This window comes from Tamandua tetradactyla, chromosome 24 (assembly GCF_023851605.1).
Source record: "Tamandua tetradactyla isolate mTamTet1 chromosome 24, mTamTet1.pri, whole genome shotgun sequence".
Classification (NCBI taxonomy): domain Eukaryota; kingdom Metazoa; phylum Chordata; class Mammalia; order Pilosa; family Myrmecophagidae; genus Tamandua; species Tamandua tetradactyla.
In genome coordinates, this window is record NC_135350.1 from 20089140 (window position 1) to 20110182 (window position 21043).

Consider the following 21043-nt stretch of genomic DNA (forward strand, 5'->3'; position numbering starts at 1 on the left):
GTTATACTCTCATGGAGGGGAGGAAATGCAGGGAGATGAGGACAATATTTTTTTAGTGAACTTTCATATCTAATTTGTTATTTCTATGCTGTTCAAGGTTTTTGCTACATGTTTTTTTATTATTTATGAAAGAAAACTAGTTTTTATCCAATTAGCTTTGACTTCCCTAGAGATTAAGAGCAAATAGCGGCCTGTTATAAGGCTCACTATACTATCCAGATTGAATTGCACACTCAAATTAGATCCTGTAAAAAAAAGACAATTCTTTTGGATGCAGATGATAGAGAAAATATCAGAATTAGGTATCCATCTTCCAAGTCTTTTTCTCTCAGTCCTAAAGGATGCTCTTGAGAACAATCCATCCTCCCACAGGAAGAAGGAATATGGTTTCCAATGGATAGAAAAATCAGTCCTCTTTGCAAGTATTTAGGCTACAGCTGCAAAACACCACACCATGTCCACACCCATCAACATATCCCTGATTCAAATTCTTCATCAAAAGGGAACAGAGGAGTGACTTTCCAGAAAATGGCTGACTAGAGTAGCTTGAAATCAGCCCTGCTCCAGGGAAAAGTTAGAGAACAGACAAGAGGGCAACTGAGACAGCAATTCAGGAGTGCAGCTGACCTGGAAGAGCCTTCTGCACCACATGCGGCAGACCTGGTTGCAGAGGCCTAGAAACTGATAGTCACAAAGCTGGAGCCTGGAATGGAGGCTCAGAGCCATGGAGCCTGTGGGAGTGCACAGACTGGAGTGCAGGACTAGGAAGTAAGCCAGGCCATGTTCCTTGGGTGCACTACCCTCACCAATGCAGCCCCATGACCGGCAACTCACCCCACACCTCATGCACCTGAACACCATCATCCTTTCCCATTCCCCACACTCTAGGCACCTCCACCCCACCAGCACTTAGTGCATGTTTCTGTCCCACACCCCCACCCCAAGTGCAGCCCAACCCACCTCTCCTGCACCCCTCCTGAGCACTACCTCACCCTCCCTGTTCCCTGCAGGCTGTCGCCAGCACATAAAGGTTGAGGGCACTAACCTCCATACCTAGGCTACCCCCATCCCCTCCCTATAGTGTCGTACAAACTCACCCTGCCCTCCCTGAACTCCGAGCATCCCTTTACCTCACTCCCAGGCCCACACATGCACATGGGACCCCAAGCATGTCATTCAGCTCTGGGAACTGCACTTTATAGCAGTCCTAGAACTGTGCATGTGCACAGCCCTCAGCCTCATTTCCCAGCCCTGAGAAAGTGCCTACCTGTGCAACCAGGACACATCAGCCCCCAACCTATGAAAGCATAATGCAGACCTGCTGCCATAGCTCTACACATGTGCACAAAGGGCCCCAAGTCTTAGACCAGCGCACACCAAGCTTATGTCCCCTGACTGGTGCACCCAAACAGCTACATCCTCCGTGGCTGCTGGGCACCCATGTTCACAAGTATCAGTGTGACATCCCCAACCTGTGCCCCTACACTCCCTGAAACAAATCACTGTACTGAGTGCTACACCCATGCCCTACTCCCTGTTGTACAACCATCCCACAGACAGGTCTTAGACTACTGAAAGAAACCAACTCCCAAAGTAAATACAATCAAATTGTATTTACATGCAATGAAGACAACAGAGGATCACTAAGCATATCACAATACAGACAGATATAGCCCTGCTTAATGTCCAAATTAAACACCAGAGGAGAAACAGACATTGGAACAACTAATCAAAGCTGTTCATACAACTCTACTTAATAAAATAGGTGGGAAAGAAAATGACATAAAGGAGATCAAGAGGACAGTAGAAGAGCACAAAGAGGAATTTGAAAGAATAAATAGAAAAATAGCAGAAATCACAGAGACTAAAGACTCTGTTGACCAAATAAAAAACATACCAGAGGCACAAAACACCAGATTTGAAGAGACAGAAGAAAGAATAAGTGATATAGGGGACAGGATAATTGACTTAGAAGACTCAAAAGAGCTAATGGCAAAAAAGATGGAAAATAATTGAATGGGGGGGAACTAATGTTAAAATAAACTTAGATTGAAATGCTAGTGATCAATGAAAGGGAGGGATAAGGGGTATGGTATGTATGAATTTTTTTCTGTTGTCTTTTTTTTTCTTTTCCTGAATTGATGCAAATATTCTAAGAAATGATCATGATGATGAATGTGCAACTATGTGATGATACTGTGAATCACTGATTACGTATGTAGAATGGAATTATATATGTTAAGAATGTTTGTGTTTCTTTCTTGTCATATTTTTAAAAAAATTTAAAAATGAATAAAAAATTTAAATTAAAAAAAATAATCAAGTGGATAAGATGACCCGTTCTGTGCATAAGTCAGCCTCTTTCCCCAGCAACTCCTGTCATTGCCCAATGGGCTCATGAACAAAGTGGTCATAGTGGCAGGAATGGAGGTTATGCATGGACTCAGCAGCATGGACTTCCACTCACGAAGGTTGACCTGGCTACAGCCACTGCTGAGTGTCTGTGCTGGTTTGAAAGGATGTATGTCCCCTAGAAAAGCCATGTTTTAATCAAAATCTCATTTTGTAAAGGCAAAATAATCCCTATTCAATACTGTATGCTTGAATCTGTAATTAGATCATCTCCCTGGAGATGTGATTTAATCAAGAGTGCTTGTTAAGCTGGATTAGGTAATGACATGTCTCCACCCATTCGGGTGGGTCTTGATTAGTTTCTGAAGTCCTATAAAGGAGGAAACATTTTGGAGAATGAGAGAAATTCAAAGAGAGCAGAGCAGAATGATACAGCCACGAGAAGCAGACTCCACCGGCCAGCGACCTGTAGAGATGAAGAAGGAAAATGCCTTCCAAGGAGTTTCATGAAGCAGGAAGCCAGGAAAAGAAGCTAGAAGACGATGCTGTGTTCACCATGTGCCTTTCCAGATGAGAGAGGAACCCCGACTGTGTTCACTATGTGCCTTCTCATTTGAGAGAAAAACCCTGAACTTCATCATCCTTCTTGAACCTAGGTATCTTTCCCTGGATGCCTTTGATGGGATATTTCTATAGACTTGCTTTAGCTGGGACATTTTCTCAGCCTTAGAACGGTACACAAGCAACGTATTAAATTTCCCTTTTTAAAAGCCAAAAAAAAAAAAAATTGAATAATAACTCAGGGAAATGATACAAAAAACAAAGTGCACAAATATAAGAATCATTGGTGTCCCAGAAGGCAAAGAAAGGAATAAAGGGCTAGGAAGAGTAGTTGAGGATATAATGGAGGAAAACTTCCAAACCCTCCTAAAGGGCATAAATATACAAGTCAAAGAGACCCAAAGAACTCCAAACAGAATAAATCTAAATATGCCTTCCCCATGGCACATACTAATCAGTCTGTCAAATGTTGAAGAGAAGCAGAAAATCCTGAAAGCATCAAGAGAAAAACAATCTACTACATACAAGGGAAATCAAATAAGACTGAGTTCAGAAAACTCAAAAAGCACCCCAGAAGCATGAAGGCAGTGGCACAATATATTCAAGATACTGAAAGAGGAAGACTTCCAGCCAAGAATTCTGAACCTGGTCAAAGTGTACTTCAAAACTGAGGGAGAGATTAAGGTTTTCACAGACAACGAAGTCCCAAAAAAATTTGTCAACAAGAGATTGGTCCTACAAGAAATACTAAAGGGAGTTCCACCAGCTGAAAAAAAAACAAAACAAAACAGGAGAGGGAGTGATTGAGGATGACACAGAATTGAAGTGTACCACTAAGGATTATTTAAAGAATATAAAGAGAAAGAGGGAAGAGGCAAAAGAATATATATATTCTTTTATGGCAAATAAAATAAAAAGATAAGATGGTGGAATCAAGAAATGCCTTTTCAGTAATAAACTTTGAATATTAATGAACTAAACTTACCAATTAAAAGATATAGATTGGCAGAATGGATTAAGAACATAATCCAGCTAATGCTGCTTACAAGAGACTCATCTTAGACACAACAATACAAATAGATGGAAAGTGAAAGGATAGAAAAAAATGTCCATGCAATTTGTAACCACAAGAAAGCAGGAGTAGCTATACTAATATTGGACAAAATAGACTTTAAATGTAAGGACATCATAAGAGTCAAATAAGAACACTATATACTAATTAAAAGATAAATTCACCAAGAAGATATAATAATCATAAATGTTTATGCTTCCAATCAAGGAGCTCAAAAGTACTTGAGACAGACATTGTCAAAACTGAAGGGAGGGATTGACATTTCAACAATAATAGTAGGAGACTTCAATACATCATTTTCTAGTGCTCATGGAACATTCTCCAGGATAGATCATATACTGGGACACAAAGCAGGTCTTTATAAATATAAAAATATTGAAATTATTCAAAGCACTTTCTCTGATCACAATGGGATGAAGCTGGATCTCAATAATCACCAAAGAACAAGAACATTCACAAACACATGGAGATTAAATAACATACTCTTAAACAAGCAGTGAGTCGAAGAAATTGCTAGAGAGGTCAGTAGCTCTCTGGAGGTGAATGAAAAGGAGAAAACAACTTTTCAGAAATTATGGGATGTGGCAAAAGCTGTGCTGAGAAGGAAATTTATTGCCCTGAATGCCTATTAAAAAATAAGAAAGAGCAAAAATCAAGGACTTAATACCACACCTGGAGGAACTTGAGAAAAAACAGCAAACTAATCCCAAAGCAAATAGGAGAAGAGAAATAACAAAGATTAAAGCAAAGACAAATAAATGGAGAACAAAAGAACATTCAAAAGAATCAATAAAGCCAAAAGTTGGTTCTTTGAGAACATCAACAAAGTTGATGGGCCACTAGCAAGACTGACAAAGAAAAAAAGAGAGAGGATGCAAATAAACAAAATCAGAAATGAGAAGGGGTGAGTTACGACAGACCCTGAAGAAATAAAATAAATCATAAGATGATGCTATGAATAATTATAAACCAACAAATTAGACAACTTAGATGAAATGGACAAATTCCTAGAGACACAAAAACAAGCTACACTGACTCAAGAAGAAATAGAAGATCTCAACAAACCAATCACATGTAAAGACATTCAATCAGTCATCAAAAATCTTCCTACAAAGGAAAACGTAGGGCCAGATGGCTTCACAGGGAAATTTTATCAAACATTCCAGAAATAACTAACACCAATCCTGTTCAAATGTTTCCAAAAAATTGAGGAAAAAGGAACTCTACTTAATTCATTTTAGGAAGCTAATATCATTTCAATACCAATACTGGGTAAAGATACTATAAGAAAGGAAAACTACAGGCCAATCTCCCTAATGAACATAGATTCAAAAATTCTTAATGAAATATTAGCAAATCGAACTAAACAGCACATTAAAAGAATTATACACCATGACCAAGTGTGGTTTATACCAGGAATGCAAGAATGGTTCAACACAAGAAAATCAATTAATGTAATACAGCACATTAATAAATCAAAAGGGAAAAATCACATGTTCATCTTGATTGATACTGAAAAAGCATTTGCCAAAATTCAGCATCCTTTTCTGATAAAAAAAAACACCTCCAAAAGGTAGGAATCAAAGGTAACTACCTAGATATGATAAAGGGAATATATGAAAAATTGATAGCCAGCATCATAGTCAATGCAGAGAAACTGAAAGCCTTCCCCATAAGATCAATACAAGAATGCCCAAAGCCACCACTGTTATTCAACATTGTGCTAGAAGTTCTAGCTAGAGCAATCAGGCTGGACAAAGAAACAAAGGCATCCAAACTGGAAAGGAAGAAGTAAAACTCTCATTATTTGCAGATGATGTGATACCATGTTTGGACCATGAGAAATCTACAACAAAGTTCCTTGAGCTAATGAACAAATTCAGCAAGGTGGTGGGATACAAAATTAATGTGCAAAAATCAGTCACATTTCTACACACAAGCAATGACCTAACTAAGGAGTCAGTTAAAGAAAAAATTCCATCCAAAAGAGCGACTTAGAAATGAACTTAACTAGGGGCATAAAGGACTTATAAACAGAAAACTACATAACATTGCTAAAAGAAATCAGAGAAGATCTAAATAGGTGAAAAGACATTCCCTGCTCATGGTTAAGAAGGCTAAATATAGTTAAGATGTTGTGGTAGTTAGATTCAGTTGTCAACTTGGCCAGGTGAGCGTACCTAGTTTTGTTGCTGTGGACATGAGCCAATGGTACATGAACCTCATCTATTGCTCATTATATCTGCAGTCAGCTAGGAGGTGTGCCTGCTGCAATGAATGATGTTTGACTTAATTGGCTGGTGCTTAAATGAGAGACCGCAATGTAGCACAGCCTAAGCAGCTCAGCATTCCTCATCTCGGCACTCGCAGCTCAGCCCAGGCCTTTGGAGATGCAGAAAGAAGTCACCCTGGGGAAAGCTGTTGGAACCCAGGGGCCTGGAGAGAAGACGTGTGCCTTCCCACGTAAGAAAGAACCTCAGTGGAAAGTTAGCTGCCTTTCCTTTGAAGAACTGACAAATAAATCCCCTTTTATTAAAAGCCAATCCATTTCTGGTGTGTTGCATTCTGGCAGCTAGCAAACTAGAACAGATATCAATTCTACCTAAATTGATCTACAGATTCAAAACAATATCAATCAAAATTCCAACACCTTACTTTGAAGATTTGGAAAAGATAGCAATCAAATTCATCTGGAAGGGAAAGAGACCCCTAACAGCTAATAGCATCTTTAAAAAATATGAAGATTTGGAAAAGCTAGCAATCAAATTCATCTGGAAGGGAAAGAGACCCCTAATAGCTAATAGCATCCTAAAAAAGTAAAACAGAGTGGAAGGATTAACACTCTCGGACTTAAAACCTATTCTAAAGCCACAGAGGTCAAAACAGCATGGTACTGGTACAAAGACAGAAGCATTGACCAACTGAATTGAATTGAGAAATAGACCACCAAATATATGGCCAATTGAATTTTGGCCGGACCCCCAAATCCTCTGAACTGGGGCAAAATAGTCTTTTCAATAATTAGTCATGGAAGAACTGGGTATCATTAACCAAGAGAATGAAAGAGGATCCGTATTTTATACCCTACACAAAAATTAACTCAAAGTGGATCAAGCACCTAAATATAAGAACTAGCACCATAAAGCTTCTAGAAGAAAATGTGGGGAAACATCTTGAAGACCTAGTAATAAGAAATAGCTTCCTAAATTTTACACCCAAGCACAAGCAACAAAAGAAAAACTAGATAAATGGGAACTCCTCAAAATCAAATGCTTCCACACCTCAAAAAACTTTGTCAAAAAGGTGCAGTGGCAACCAACTTAATGGGAGACAATATTTGGAAATCACATAACAAAGGTTTGATTTCCCATATATACATAGAAATCACACAATTCAACAACAAAAATAACAAACAATCCAATTATAAAATGGGTTAAAGATATGAATTGATGCTTTGTTGAAGAAAAAATATAGATGGCTCAAAAGCAAATGAAAAGATGCCCATTTTCACTGGCTATAAGGAAAATGCAGATCAAGATTACAATGAGATACCACCTCACACCTACAAGAATAGCTGCTATTAAACAAACAGAAAACTATAAATGCTGGAGAGGACCTGTTCTGTGATCTGTGATCCACGTTTACTCTCTAGGAAATTATGTCCTGCAGATGAAATGTGGCCCATTGGTTATTTTTGTAAATAATGCCTTATTGGAACATATTCACTTTCATTTGTTTATATACTGTCTCGGGCAGCTTTCATAACAGCAGCATTGATACTATATGGCCTACAGATCCTAAAATATTTCCTTTCTGACCCTTTAGGCAAAATGTTTGATGAGCCCTGGTCTATTGTGTTTTCTCCTGCAGTTACCATACATGGCAGAACTTGCTGCTTAGTAATCCATCTCCTCCAAGTTGCTGTAACAAAAGCAACAGTTTAATTTTTGTTTGTTTGCTTATACCCTGAAATGCTCTTAATTAAAAGTGGGGATAATTTTTATTGGCCACATTATTTTATTTAGTAAAAATATATTTACACTAGTAAATAAAACAAAATTATCTTGCAGAGAAAAAAAATCACTGCCACAAATTTTTATTTTTTTTAATATGAGAATTTATGATGCATAAGCAACACAATATTCTTTTCTTGATCCACAGCAATAAAGTCACAAAATTTATGTAACAATTCATTTAATAAAAGAATAATTCTAGCATGATACATGTGAAATGGTTTAGATAACATTTGTACATTGATGATATTTTTAAAAACTACATCCAAAGGTTACATCCCTTTAAATTCTTTGTAGAAATAAAAATATTATAAAATACATGGTGCAAAATTTCCTGGTTATCTCAGTGGTCAATCTGTCTATTCTTTCCTAATTGCATATATTTGATCTTTCAAATACTTAGTTTTAATATTTGCTCCCTGGGCCAAAATAAAACAATAGGCACAAACTTCTAAAAGGAAAATTGCATAAAAGCTCATCATCTTTTGTCACAGGTAATTAACTTGTATTATAAAGGCTTCTAAAAAATTAATTTCCCTAAAAAAATAGCAAAGAGACATTTGGAGCCATGATCTCTGCTGAAGTAACAGGTATTTTATCTACTAGATGATTTCTGACAAAACACAGAAGAAATTTTCTTCTTCTGGCAGTAAATGAAAACAGGCCAAAGCAGAGGAATGTTCCAAAAGCAAGTGAGGGCACAATAAGGGGTGCAAGATTTATGGAAATTCTACTTACTGCTAGGTGTGCCTTGCTAGAGATAATCATCAAAAGATAATTATCAACATGGATAAAAAAAGAGGTGTATCTTTTGAATTTGTATAAGGTGACTCTTGAAATGTGAACTAAATTTAGGAGTTCGCTTACTGAATTGAAATTTAAGGTAATCTGTGACCATGACAGCAACAGTGACTTTTACTAATAATAAAATTACAAAATTGAGATGCTTTAAAAATTGTTTGGGTAACACACCAAATGGAAATTTATATCATCCCATAAAAGGCCCAAATTAATTTTTAAAACTGGTATTTTTCACAAATAAAATGATAATATATTTTAGAAATATATTGGAAATTTTTTAAATTTGGAAATTTTAAATTTTAAACTCTCTATGTGGGGACATAAATAATCTCTTGAATAAGTATGTCTTTCTGAAGCTCCTTCATTGCATATCAAGAACCTGGCACAGTGCCTAGTACATATATATTTGTTGCTTAAATGAAGGAACGAAAGAGAAAAAGCATGAGTAAATAACAGTAATATTCCCCTCTCATTCTGACTTTGTTACTTAAATAATAAGGTAGTGAAAACCATCTCTATGTTTAATGCACCATTAACATTCTATCATTTTTAGTACAATTTTCTAATATCAGGATTCTGTTTTTCAAACAGTATAAGAAGCTTGGTAACTCCCAATCGTAGGCCTTAATGAATTTCAGTTTTGCAAAAGAAAGATATTTTCTTATATTCCGTCTGAAGTAATTAGATATTTATTGAATACATGCATCTGCCAAATGATTTGAATAACTCTGAGAAATGTTATGGATTTTAGCATTGCAAGAGATTTGTAGAAAAAATTGAGTTGTTATTGTGTGATAGTAATCAATAATCAATGAGGATGTACATCATATGTGCTCTTAGGTGAGGGTAACCATATCAAAAAATATAAGATGGATTATACCCTGAAGAAGCATATACTGATTTCAGTTATTCAAGTGTGATATATAAAACAACAATAAATAGGACACATAATTTACTGATAATTTGTGTGAAACCAATACTATAAATTTAAGATTTTGGAAAACTTTAACAAATGGTGCTATTGGGGAAGTTCCTACCTTGAAGAAAAACATTGAACTACATATGGGAAAATGAGCAGCATTTAAATGATCAGAGAAGAGATAGGAGAATGAAGTCAAACAGACCCAGAGAGGACTTTACTGGTATGTTTACTCCAGGAGGGTAGCAGAAGGAAGTGGAGAGATTTCCAGGGCAGTCAAGAATGGGTGATTGTCTCATGTGAGCAAAGAAATAGGAGAAAAGCTACTATAAACTAAGTTTCAGATTATTGATTTTTTTAACAAGTCAAGGAAGAATTCATCCTAAAATGTTAATTACTCAGAATGGGAAGACTAAAGAAAAGGTTGGCAGGAAGAAAAAAACAAAACAGATGACCTTGAAAACCCAAAAAGCCATTATTCTAGAACTGTTGAGTTTAGCTATCCAGCTTTAAAATGTTCTTAACGATAATTCTGCCCTAAGTAATATTGGTTCAACTTATACAAATATAGCTCTTCCCACAAAAGGAGAAAACATCATGTTTTTGGACTCCACCTCTGAATATGTCTCTAGTAAGTAAGGAAGGGGCATCTGGGTGTTTAAAGAAAAATGCATTGGAAATATAGCATGTTTTTATCCTTCAAAAATTTGCCCAGATCCAGACTTACTCTGGATATGTTTTTTTTCCTCTAAATGATATCAAAAGCCTTTTTAATATTACTTTGTGTGAAATGATTCAGGCCATTCTCTGGCTTGCCAAAATGCAGGAGAACTCAATTATCACCACAATTACTAGGAGACAATCTGTCTGCTCTTCTACTTGGTTCTAAGAAGAGGGAAATGTACTGTATGTAATGAAAAAATGTTCATCAAAGTGTTTCTTTCCCTCTAGGAAATGTTTTATATTATTTAATTGATTCCTTACCAAATAACTTATAGATGTCCCTCAAAAAATTAATTTCATAATCAGAGAGATATGAGTTAAATTAATTAAAAATACATAGCAAAGCTGAATAATGAATGAATTACAAATTAACTTAGCAGGGTGTGACACATTTATAGAAATGATCTGCTATTTTTTGCAAAATAGCACTAATTATTGCAAATAAGAACAATGCTGCATATACCCAGATTGTCAAGATTTTATAAAAGCCTATCTCTGCAAAAATTCTAAATCACTATAATTTCATTCTGGATTTGATTCCTATAATTATCCTACATTGATACAATATAACAAAATAATATAAAAGCAGAGAAGTTGTGGTTTTGGTCCATTTGTATTTTTACTGAAATGAGGCTTATAATGGATTGGGTTATGAAATTTTGACTGGAATTGACAGTTTATCTGTAGTTCTCTTTTACACTAAAATTGTGATGCAGTTTGAATTTTAGGAAAGAAAAATTTAGTGTTTAGAGGTCAATGTCTCAGAATACACATCTCTATCCCAACTTCGCCCTTACGTTCTTCAAATTCCAAAAAGTCTCCAAAAACTGGATCCTGCAAGTTGTATTAACTTTGTTTTTGTATTTTGTTTCACCCTACTTTTGACCTATTATTCACAATATTATTAATATTTTCCAATGGTTGAGCTCTTGTGAGTGTGCATGAGTTTATGTTCTCTCATCCCTATTAGACTACAAATTATTTGAAAGAAGGCATCACATTCTGTTTTTTCCTCTACTTTAAAGATTCATTCCAATATTGCTGTTCTCCTCCTCCTTCTTTTCCTCTTCTTTTTCCTTTTCACTCTCTTCCTCTCTCCCTTCCTCCCTCTTCTGACACACATATACACACATACACACACAATCATATACACAAACACAGAGGTGCTCCACCATTGATTAAATATAAATAATATAATGAATAATGAGTGAACAAATAAATAATGAAGAAAAAAGTATCAAAAAAAAGTTAATCTGGTTTGGAGGATCCAATTTATAGAGGCTTCTGGTTTTAACAGAAGTGAGTGGAAATATGATATGGTGGTAATGAAATTATATGACAGTCAGGGAAAAGAAACTGAAGAAAAATTAGGTCCCCCCTCCCCCCACGTAAGGGTAAATTCTGGAGTATTAATAAACATTATAATGCTTCAAAGTGGCTGAACACTCTACTAAAAGAACTTGTTTTGAGGAAGGTTGGCTATTGCCACTGGAGCACTGGGCATTCAGTAGTGGAGATAGTTACTTTGACAAAAAGAAGGGAGCACAATGTTGAACATATGCTTATCTTCTATTTCTGCAAATATAGCTACTTAGTTCATAAGAATGTTGAACAAGTCCTGGAATGGTAGGGAAAGAAATTGCATTTGTCAGGAATCAATGCAGGAAAAAAGAAAAAGTATTTCAAGAAGAAGATGATTTAAAGGAAGGAACTCGATACTTATAAAACCATTGAAAGGGATTGAGAAATGGAAGTCAAGGGACATTTATTAGGCTGTTACATTCAAGGTTAAACTACAGTATTTACAATCTAGAAGAGCTACTGCTTCTACTACTACTGCCTCTAATACAACTGCCACACATTTGTCAAGCTCTTGACTAGATATTGGAGCATGGAGCCTGGAGCCTGGCCATCACAAACTTGCCAGTCTGGGAAAAGTTGGTTGCCAACCACCACAACCACCAGAAGGTGGCCTCTGCCTCACATCTGTCTTACAAATATCACAAATCTGCATTTTCATTGGAAATACCAAATTTTCATTCATACCCCTACATTTTAGGGATTACAGAAAATGTAAATTTTAACAGAATGTTGAAGAAGGTAGGAAGAGATTTCATGTGCCAATAGCAATATCCAACACAGGAGGCTGACTTTTATTTAGCAGAGAATTTCCATTCTACTACAGAGTACTGTTGGTTGGTATTCACATTTGATACGAATATGGTTACACCCTGGACTCATTCCAAGTCCCTCTTTAACAGACTTTATTGTCACAAATATCCTCATCTTTCAACTTTCTGGGTTTTTTTTTTTTTTTTATTTAGGCCTATATCCATGACTTGGGGAGATTTTTACCTCTGTCCATCTATCTAATGCAAAGTGGACAAAAAAAAAATCTGCTTTTTGGAAGAATTTTTCTACTCCATTTCTAACTGTTAATATCACATCATGCAGAGCCATCTGAAAACCAGACTGTATTGTTTCATATTCAGTCAAGTTGTTTTAGGCATCAGACTATGGTTAAAGGAGGGATGGCAGTGGGTAGGATTAGGTATGATGTAATTGAGCAATCATCTCATGAACTTGTACGTGATTCCAGGGTCTGTTCAGGCTGGACCTGCATATAACACTGCCCCTTGGTGTGTCAGGTTTACTTGGATGCAATCATGTCCAGTTTATATGGTGTAGCTTTTGAGTTGCATAGTTATTCCCTTGTATTGTATGAGCAGATTCATGTCTAATCCTCTTACCTAGCTTGCAGCTGTTTCCTCAAAGGAAAACACTACAGTTAAAAGACATTTGAGATTTTTGCTCCAAAAGCCTACAGATGTGAGGCTCCTACTCCAATCAGGGTTTGCAATAAGTTCTTTACAGCATCTTGATCTAGCACAGATATTCAAACATTGAAGGACCATATGGAGCTGAAATGGGCAAATTTCAAACAGCTTATACTAAAGCTTATACTTCAGCATATACTTCAGCATATACTAAAACAAACAGCTTATACTTCAGCATATACTAAAAGATAAGCCAACTCATAGCTGACAATTGTGAGTGACATGGGCAATGAACTGGAGTCACCATCCCAAGTGTAATTTACATTACTTTGAAACTACCAAAAACGAAGAGTCTTTTTTCCTGGTGGCAATTGGTAAAAGTTGTAGAAATTTGCTCTTCATTTTGATTAAAATTAGGAGAGATTCTGAGAGAGGAATTTTGAAATAACTGTGCACATAGAGAGCGGAAGGCAACTGATTGTTGATAGAGAACCAATTACAAATCCAAGAGATATGGGACTGATGATAGAGGCCAATAATGTACATAGATAGGAGACAGGGCCCTGTGTTGTGAGGGCTAATTCCAACAGTCCTAGAAATAGAACAAGCTATTGTACTGACAAAAGAAATGTACCTCCATGGCACTGGCTCCTGTGTAGGCATGAGGCATTTTGAGGCTAGTGATTAGTACTGACCCTACTGGCTCTTAGAGATCTTAGGGCAGTTTGTACCAGCTTCTAAACACTATTTATAGATAATAAATAGATTGATGACCTTCACCTGGTCTTATAATACCCCCTGAGTTATGTGTCAAGTATATGCCCACATGACTAGCAGTGTATAAGAAACCTCAACCAAAACTGCATTTTGGGTCCTCTTGCTCTGAGGAGTTCCATTCACACATAGGTGGTTTCAAGTTGCAGAAAGAAAGTATATTATGGTATGTGATGGCCCTTACAGAGGGAGGACAGCTGGATCTTTGCTTCTGCCTCCAGGTCATCTTGCTGTGAGACAGCCTTTGCCTATGATGCATTTCCTTACTTCAATGCTGTTGCTGTTTTGCATCTTTTTCTGCAGTCAGCTGAGAATTAGCCAGTATTGTCATTTTGGGTTCTGCCAGCCTTCTTTAGCAATTGAAATCTGTGTAACTGCCATAATAGGCCATTGCAAGTATTACTAGTTAAAGGTATATTGCTGGATGTCATGGCTAAGGAGATCATTTCTGGTTTGGATGACTCTAGATGGAAATACCATCAACCAAAATTGACAATGCAGAGGATACAGATTTAGTATGGAATACAACATGCATAGTTTTGGAAAGGGTTGGGTTTGGGTGTCTATGGGGTGAAAATATTTAACAGACAAGTGAAGTTGAGGGAATATTTTTTCTTGAAGATATAAACTTGTGGATCATTAGCATGTATGCAATATGTAAATATTGTAGATTTTATGGAGCAAGCAGAGTAATGAGATGAAATTAGGGACATGTAAACAGATAGTGGAAACAAAAGAGGCCACATTTCCCATCTTTAATATCACTTTCTTAGGCATTTTCTTCAGACATTTTCTGATTGTGCTTGCCCTGGTTCAACTCCTTGTTCTCACACTTATGAAATATCTTAGATTTCAAGTGAGTGAAAATTATAACATGGATAACTTTGTTGGTCTGTTTTAATTTCTACAAAAAGGATGTCTTTGTCAAAAATTCATATTTTTGTTGCACATCCCTTGCCAGCTACCTCCCTTCTCTAGAAGTGTACTGGGATATATGAGTTTAGCACTGTTCCTATTTCTATCATAAATGTTTTGTACATTGCTAACATATCTACCTATGTTTTCTTAGTGCATTTAACATACGAGGATAAAATCATCATTAATTACAGCCAAGTTACAATTCCACATTTGCGATCTCTATAGTGTAATAAAGCAAAATTATCAGTAACTAATCACTTTTAAAACTACAGAAATTTGAATTAACAATACACTGTATTTTTAAAAATCATCTCAAAGGAGTTCATCCATCAATTACATTCTGGGATGCACCTTTTAAAAATAATCTGTCTATATATAATTTGGAACTTACATATTCAAAATATATTTAAATAAAATAACAGTATAAGATAAATTTCATCTGCTGACAATAGAGTAAGGATGTAATATCAGGGTTATTAGTTGTATGAGGTAGAAGTAAAAATATTAAATTGCTAGGAAATAGAAGGTAAATTATTTGCTCTAATGAAAGTAATAATAAAATTGGAAAAATAGAGCTGTTCTGGGCTTCTGGAATTTCTGGAATTTGGGAATTAACCAGTGGGATCTTTCTCCTCCCCATTCCCATCCCCTCACTGTAAGCAATTTTATTCACATCATACAGTCCAACCTAAGTAAATAGATATGCTTTTGCCACCATAATCCATATGAAGACATTTCCTTTCCCTCTGCATAGAATCCATATCCCTCCCCTATGTCCCCGGCTTGCTGACATTTAGTTTTGGCATGATGGCTTTACTACATTCAGTGGAAATACATTACAATGTTACTGTTGACTATAGACCTTAGCTTGCATATACCATCCATTTTCAACTCCCTGCAATGTTGTCATTCATTTGTTCTCCCTCATGCAAAAATGTTTTTATATTTGCACATTCAATCAGCATCCTTGTCCACTCTAGGCATTCCTAAATTGTATCATCTCAGTCTTTATCCTTTAGCTTTCCTTCTGGTCTTATACTTGCCCTCAGCCCTTCTCCCACAACCATACCCACATTCAGCTTCATTCAGTGTACTTATATTATTGTGCTACCATCAGGCAATATTGTGCTATCCATTTCTGAATCTTTATAATCTGTCTTGTTGCACAATCTGTATTCCTTCAGCACCAAATGCCCAATCTCTACCCTTTTTCTAATCTCCTGATAACCTGTGTTCCTAACTGTATCTCTCAAAGTCACTGATTAATATTAGTTCATCTTAGTGAAATTAGATAGTATTTTTCCTTTTGTTTCAAGCTAATTACACTCAGCATAATGTCCTTAAGGTTCACCCACATTGTTTACGTGCTCCAAGACTTTATTCTGTTTTACAGCTACATAGTATTCCATCGTATGCATCTACCACTGCTTCTTTAGCCACTTGTCCATTGATGGACATTTGGGCTGTTTCCATCTTTTGGCAATCATAAATAATGCTGCTATAAAAATATGTGTGGAAATGTCCGTTTGTGTCCTTACCTTCAGTTCCTCTGAATATATACCTAGTAATGGGATTGCTGGATGATATGGCAATTCTATACTAAGCTTCCTGAGAAACACCAAATTGCCTTCCAGAGTAGTTGTACAATTTTACATTCACACCATCAGTGAATGTGTGCCTCTTTCTCCATATGCTTTCCAGCACTTGTTTTCTGTTTTTTTGTTGTTGTTGTTATTTTTTGTTTTTATAATAGCTATTCTAGTGGGTGTGAGATGATATCTTATTGTGGTTTTGATTGGCATTTCCCTAATAGCCAGTGAAGTTGAGCATCTTTTCATTTGCTTTTTAGCCATTTGTTTTTCCTCTTCTGAAAAGTGTCTGTTCATGTCTTTTTGACCACTTTTTAATTGGGTTGTTTGTCTTTTTGTGGTTGAGTTGAAGAACTTCTTTATATACTTTAGATACTGAACTGTTTCTGATATGTGGTTTTCCAAATACCATCTCCACTTGTATAGGTTGCCTTATTACTTTCCTGACGAAGTTCTTTGATGCACAAATGTGTTTAAATTTGACCCATTTATTTATTGCTATCTTTCAGTGCTTGTGCTTGGTGTGTAAGGTCTAGAAAACCACTTCCTATTACAAGATATATAAGATATTTTTCTTTAGGGAAATATCTTATTTCTCCACAGTTTCCTGTAGGGAAATTTCTTATTTCCTCCTCGGTTTTATGGTCTTAATCCTAAGTCTTTGATCCATTTCTAGTTAATTTTTTAAACTTTTTTTATTAATTAAAAAAATTAACAAACAAAACATTTAGATATCATTCCATTCTACATATGCAATCAGTAATTCTTAATATCATCACATAGTTGCATATTCATCATTTCTTAGTACATTTGCATCGATTTAGAAAAAGAAATAAAAAGACAACAGAAAAATAAATAAAATGATAATAGAGGAAAAAAAAGACTAAACATACCATACCCCTTACCCCTCGCTTTCATTTACCACTATTTCAAACTGAATTTATTTCAACATTTGTTCCCCTTATTATTAACTTTTATTCCATGTGTTCTACTTTTCTGTTGATATACTAGCTAAAAGGAGCATCAGACATAAGGTTTTCACATTCACAGAGTCTCATTGTGAAACCTGTATCATTGTTCAATCATCATCAAGAAACATGGCTACTGGAACACAGCACTACATTTTCAGGCAGTTCCCTCCAGCCTCTCCGCTACATCTTGAACAACAAGGTGATATCTACTTAACGCATAAGAATAACCTCCAGGATAACCTCTCGACTCTGTTTGGAATCTCTCAGCCATTGACACTTTGTCTCATTTTACTCTTTCCCCTTTTGGTCAAGAAGTTCCTCTCAATCCCTTGATGTTAATTCACAGCTCATTCTAGGTTTTTTCTCAGTCCCTTGATGCTGAGTCTCAGCTCATTCCAGGATCTCTGTCCCACGTTGCCAGGAAAGTCCACACCCCTGGGAGTCATGTCCCACGCAGAGGGTGGTGAGACTGCGCGTCGTGTTGGTTAGAGAGAGGGGCCACGTCTGAGCAACAAAAGAGGCTCTCTTGGGGGTGACTCTTAGGCCTAAATTTTAAGTGGACTTGACCTATCCTTTGTGGGGTTAAGTTTCATGTGAACAAACCCCAAGCCTGGGGGCTCAGCCTATAGCTTTGGTTGTCCACACTGCCTGTGAGAATATCAAGAATTCAACTAGGGGAAGCTGAATTTCTCCCCACTCTCACCATTCCCCGAAGGAGGCTTGCAAATACTTTTCCAGTCACTGATCAAATCATTCTGCAATTCATCAGGGGATCACTCTGGACAAACCAACAAAATCTCATGTGCTACCTGAGATTCCAAGTACTTATGACATTCAATCAAATTATCTACATGAGTTACATTAGGAAATGCTCTAGTCAAAATCTAAATTTTGTAACAAATAAACATTTTTTACTTTACTCTCACACATAAGGTGACATTTTAAAGTATTAATTATCATCTATTTTCAGTACCCTACAATAATGACATTCCTTGGTTCTTTCTCATGCCAAAACATTTTTAAAATTTGTAATTATACATTTCACTATTATTATACACACTAGGCATTCCTAGATTATATCATCTCGATCTTTAACATCTATCTTTTTTCTGATTTTATTTATGTCCCCAGCCCTCCTGCCTCTATCATTCTCACATGCAGCTTCATTCAGTGTTTTAACATAATTACATTGCAGTTAGGTAGTATTGTGCTGTCCATTTCTGAGTTTTTGTATCCAGTCCTGTATCCCTTCAGCTCCAATTACCCACTATCTTACCTTATTTCTATCTCCTGATGGTCTCTGTTACCAACAACATACTCCAAGTTTATTCACTAATGTCAGTTCACATCAGTGAGACCATACAGTATTTGTCCTTTAGTTTTTGGCTAGACTCACTCACCATAATGTTCTCAATGTCCATCCATGTTGTTACATACTTCATAAGTTTATTCTGTCTTAGAGCTGCATAATATTCCATCGTATGTATATACCACAGTTTGTTTAGCCACTCGTCTGTTGATGGACATTTTGGCTGTTTCCATCTCCTTGCAATTGTAAATAATGTTGTTATAAACATTGGTGTGCAAATGTCCGTTTGTGTCTTTGCCCTTAAGTCCTCTGAGTAGATACCAAGCAATGGTATTTCTGGGTCATATGGCAATTCTATATTCATCTTTTTGAGGAACCGCCAAACTGCCTTCCACAGTGGTTGCACCATTTGACATTCCCACCAACAGTGAATAAGTGTGCCCCTTTCTCCACATCCTCTCCAGCACCTGTCATTTTCTGTTTTGTTGATAATGGCCATTCTGGTGGGTGTGAGATGATATCTCATTGTGGTTTTGATTTGCATTTTTCTAATGGCCAGGGACATTGAGCATCTCTTCATGTGCCTTTTGGCCATTTGTATTTCCTCTTCTGGTAGGTGTCTGTTCAAGTCTTTTTCCCATTTTGTAATTGGGTTGGCTGTCTTTTTGTTGTTGAGTTGAACAATCTCTTTATAAATTCTGAATACTAGACCTTTATCTGATATATCTTTTCCAAATATTGTCTCCCATTGTGTAGGCTGTCTTTCTACTTTCTTGATGAAGTTCTTTGATGCACAAAAGTGTTTAATTTTGAGGAGCTCCCATTTATTTATTTCCTTCTTCAGTGCTATTGCTTTAGGTGTAAGGTCCATAAAACCACCTCCAATTAAAAGATTCATAAGATATCTCCTTACATTTTCCTCTAACTGTTTTATGGTCTTAGACCTAATGTTTAGATCTTTGATCCATTTTGAGTTAACTTTTGTGTAGGTTGTGAGATATGGGTCCTCTTTCATTCTTTTACATATAGATATCCAGTTCTCTAGGCACCATTTATTGAAGAGACTGTTCTGTCCCAAATGAGTTGACTTGACTGCCTTATCAAAGATCAAATGTCCATAGATGAAAGGGTCTATATCTGAGCACTCTATTCAATTCCATTGGTCAATATATCTATCTTTATGCCAGTGCCATGATGTTTTGACCACTATGGCTTCATAATATGCCTTAAAGTCAGGCAGCGTGAGACCTCCAGCTTCGTTTTTTTTCCTCAAGATACTTTTAGCAATTTGGGGCACCCTGCCCTTCCAGATAAATTTGCTTATTGGTTTTTCTATTTCTGAAAAGTAAGTTGTTGGGATTTTGATTGGTATTACGTTGAATCTGCAAATCAATTTAGGTAGAATTGACATCTTAACTATATTTAGTCTTCCAATCCATGAACATGATATGCCCTTCCATCTATTTAGGTCTTCTGTGATTTCTTTTAACAGTTTCTTGTAGTTTTCTTTGTATAGGTCTTTTGTCTCTTTAGTTAAATTTATTCCTAAGTATTTTATTCTTTTAGTTGCAATTGTAAATGGGATTCGTTTCTTTATTTCCCCCTCAGCTTGTTCATTACTAGTGCATAGAAACACTACAGATTTTTGAATGTTGATCTTGTAACCTGCCACTTTGCTGTACTCGTTTATTAGCTCTAACAGTTTTGCTGCAGATTTTTCAGGGTTTTCGACGTATAGTATCATATCATCTGCAAACAGTGATAGTTTTACTTCTTCCTTTCCAATTTTGATGCCTTGTATTTCTTTTTCTTGCCTAATTGCTCTGGCTAGAACTTCCAACACGATGTTGAATAACAGTGGTGATAGTGGACATCCTTGTCTTGTTCCTGATCTTAGGGGGAAAGTTTTCAATTTTTCCCCATTGAGGATGATATTAGCTGTGGGTTTTTCATATATTCCCTTTATCATTTTAAGGAAGTTCCCTTGTATTCCTATCCTTTGAAGTGTTTTCAACAGGAAAGGATGTTGAATCTTGTCAAATGCCTTCTCTGCATCAATTGGATGATCATGTGATTTTTCTGCTTTGATTTTTTGATATATTACTTTAATTGATTTTCTTATGTTGAACCATCCTTGCATACCTGGGATGAATCCTACTTGTTCATGATGTATAATTCTTCTAATGTGTTGCTGGATTCAATTTGCTAGAATTTTGTTGAGGATTTTTGCATCTATATTCATTAGAGAGATTGGTCTGTACTTT